Source organism: Apaloderma vittatum, unplaced genomic scaffold (genome assembly GCF_000703405.1).
Source record: "Apaloderma vittatum isolate BGI_N311 unplaced genomic scaffold, ASM70340v1 scaffold7833, whole genome shotgun sequence".
Classification (NCBI taxonomy): domain Eukaryota; kingdom Metazoa; phylum Chordata; class Aves; order Trogoniformes; family Trogonidae; genus Apaloderma; species Apaloderma vittatum.
The window spans coordinates 10,147-13,810 of NW_009707439.1; positions in this window are offsets into that span (position 1 = coordinate 10,147).

Genomic DNA, 3,664 nt, shown 5'->3' on the forward strand with positions numbered 1-3,664 from the left:
GGGCAATTTTGTCAAACCTGGCGTTTGGGGTTATCCCACAAAGTTAACTCTTTAAGTTTTTCCTTCTCGTGGTGGAGGGCGTTAGATCACAGGAGGATATGATCCTCTCTACTCTTCGCATACAAAAGAGAGATCAGAAGGGCTACTTCAGGTTTCCACGTTGCAGGGGTTGTTGCAAGTCTAGTTGGAAATCAAACTTTGGTCGAGAGTTCCTATTTATATATATATATATGTATAGTGCTGTATAAACATACATTTTTCTATACATAGAGCATAAAAAAGAGCATTATTGTAATGCTTATAAATGTGAAGGCCGATAGGACTTGAATTTTCATTATGCTTTAAAACAACAGGGTTTACAAGCTAAGTTTTATCCTGTTAGTGCTCCCACCTTCAGTTTAACCCCTGGCGGTGGGACTGAGATCCGAGGAGCTGTTACGTGTGTGGGAATCTAGGACGTTATTTCAAGAAGGCAATGCCCGGGTATGGGTTGATTGTTAATTAGCACAACTTTGGGTTATCCCAGTTGTTTGCCGTGCTAGCACGCTGACATACTGCCCGGAGCAAGTCTTTTAAAGGTGGGCTGGCGGCAGAGCCTTACGGTAGAGTCAGGTCAGCCTTTGAAATCTTGTTTGCTACGTTTTCCGTGTGCACTATAAGTGTATGTGCAGGTACAGCTTATGTGTGGCTGTCATATGCTTTTATTCTTTAGAGAGAGGGATCCACGAGCTGAAACAATCTTCTAGCTACAGTTAAGGGCTCTTCTACTCATTGAGTTTCGTGCCCAGGAGATTCTGGGATTAACAAGGGAGTCTTGGTAGATGCATGTGAGGAAGGTGTGTCTGTTCAAAAGCTACTTCAGGAGAATTTGAGAAATGGCAAACGGGAGAGACAGGAAAACCATTTTGGGTAGCGTACAAGTTTCCGTGGATGTGAATCTGAGCCATCAGCTACTATAGCTGTAGCATGCCTTGAGAAACAGCATCTGGGAACTTTTGATTTTATTCTTTTTCAAAGAAAAAAATAATCTTTAGTTTTCAAAATGACTGGAAATTCCCTATATCAAGCTCTCCATCTTTTTTTTTTTTTTTTGTCTTGTATACTCCAATAGTGTGGGTAGGTAAACACATTCAAGTATTTTTTTTTAATTTTTTTTTTTTGCCTACAACTTGTTTGCTGTTTTCTGCAACAATGCTTTGGTAATTGCGAGTCTGTTAGGCTCTCTGTAACCCTGCAGTGTTTCCTCACTAAGTGGGTAACTGATGTGGCCAGATTTCTGTCTTTTTGTGAAGGAATCTGCATGCTGCAGGGAACATATTTTTCTCACAGAAGTAGCCTTCAAGTGAAGATCCTGTGGTGAAACCCAGTTCTTTTAAACATTTGTTAAACTTGTATCTCTTGCTTTTATTTTTATATGTATCTTTTACTGTTTCATCTGTCCACACAGTCTGCATTTCCCAGGTATTTAAGCTCTGAAACCTCTGAGGTTGTGGCCTGTTACTGAAACTATTTTGTTTTTATACTGTTTACGTTTCTGAAAATACAAGTTTTTAATCTTTGGCTGCTCTTGTAACTATCACATTGTTCAAGTGTAATATTTAGCCCAATGGGCCGGCAACGTTGGCCCTCCAGTCACACCCTGTAAGGCGAGACTGGCTCAAGTTTTGTCCTCTGCCCTGCCAGAACCAGGATTATCTCCCAGTCAGCTGTTAACACTGCCTCCGTTCCACAGGAGGTGTAAAATAAGAGTTGTCAATGGGCCTCACTCCAATTTCTTTTACTTCAGCCAAAACCATGAGGTCTGCTCCCCTCCCAGCTCCAGCTGACATATCTTAAAGAGCAAGAATGTTCTTTCCTCTGAACCGTGCTGTACAAAAGCTTTGAATAAGGTGTTACAGGAAAAGTGAAGTTCGAACCGATGGTATTTTGAACAGTTTGGGGTTTTTTTTTGTCAAAAGTTGCTGACTTTGCTTAGGATCATGTGTTTGAGAAAGTTATATTCTGCAAAATCTGAAATAAACTACGTTGGAACAGAGAGGTGTTTGGAAGTAACGAGCTATGATAGTAAGGGAATGTGATTAGAGATGCCTCCATGGTCTGAGTCTTGTTTGAAAATCTGGTTTCCAACCTGTGACCAATAATGAATGTGGGTTTTTCCCCACCTCCCCCATTAACTTCTGTTATAACTACGTGCCAGTATTTTTCTGTATTAAACCAATTCGATGTGGTACAAAATGTCTTAACTTTTGCGACCGCTTTGAAGTTCGACACCTGGGCAGAGACTTCTCTTGTGACACTTGAGGGTTACAGCTGTTAAGTTACCTATTCAGGAGAAAGAAAAACAACAAAAAGAAAACGTTGCTAAGAATATTTTTTTTTTCTAATATTCTATGTTGCGAATGATGCCTACTTTAATAAAATCCTGTGCAGCTGTATCCTGGTTTTGTCATCCTTGTTCAGGACATGTCAAAGCAGTTGTGAAGGATGCGGGTTTGTGCCTCAGGCCTTTTCTGCTGCAGAAGTGATGCGTGATTTGAGGCAGCAGAGAAAAATACAGCCCCCTCCCATTCTGTGCAGGGACCCAAATATTTGTGTTTCGACTTTCTGCTGACTGTTCCGGTCACTCACAGGCATTTGCAGCCTGGTTACTCTTCGATCTTCAGCGAGCTGCTTGGCAGGTGTGCTAGCAGGTGGCCACTGTCGCAAAAATGCTGGGTTTCAAGTATTCCTCTGACATGCTGCGATTTCTTTAGCCTTTTTCTCATGTCGAGAAGGCGGTTGGCCTGCTTTCAGCCGTGTTTCTGCCTCTCTTTACATCTGTGCAGCTTTCAAACAGCAAGAAAAGAGCGATGGTGTTTGGGGTGGGGAGGAGCTTTAACTAACTCGTGCCAAAAATGAAAGGTTGTAGGGTCCTTCGTTCCGCTTCTGTGCAGGTCTTGTCTTGTTGCTCAGCCAGTAGTGGGAGAGGTTTGTGCAGACTCATGAGTGTGCCCCTCCCTGCCTCGTTAGTCAGTGAATAAACATCCCCTTCAGGTTAAACAAGGCCTTTCCTTCCTCCTCCACCCCAACTTTCTCACAATGGGAACTTCTCACAGAGGAAGCACTTCACTGGACCACGGTTTAGTGACTAAGGCGACCATCATGTTTCTTGCGCAACAGGTGAGGGTGTTACAGCACCGCTCTCTTTCCAGCTACTTGGATAATTACTTTCGCTCTTGTTTACACATGTTTAACCTGGCTTCTGTAAGAGTTATGGGTGCTTCACCCAAAGCTGCTCTAGCTGAGGAGATCACTATTACCTTGAAGGTCGCCTGGGACCTTCAAAAACAACTACTCCGCTTGTCCCATTTGCCCTCCATCCTGTTCTTCAGAATATTTGCCCCTGTAAATCAGATTGGCGCTGCAAACCCAAAAACCTCCGAACTTTTTTGCTTTTAATGCTCGGAATTACTTCTCGCTGGCTTGCCTTGGGGTCAGGGATTGGCTTTGGCATCCTCGCTTGGCTGCTCGTGCATAAGAGGAAAGGCAAAGAGCTGCTCGTGCCACCATTTTCGGTAGGATTAGGCAAAAAAAAAAAAGCTTTAAAGGAAGGAGCTCTCCTCCTCGAGGTTGGAGTGCTGCTGGGAATTGTTTCCACAATTCTGAAGTCGATACTGAGCTACAT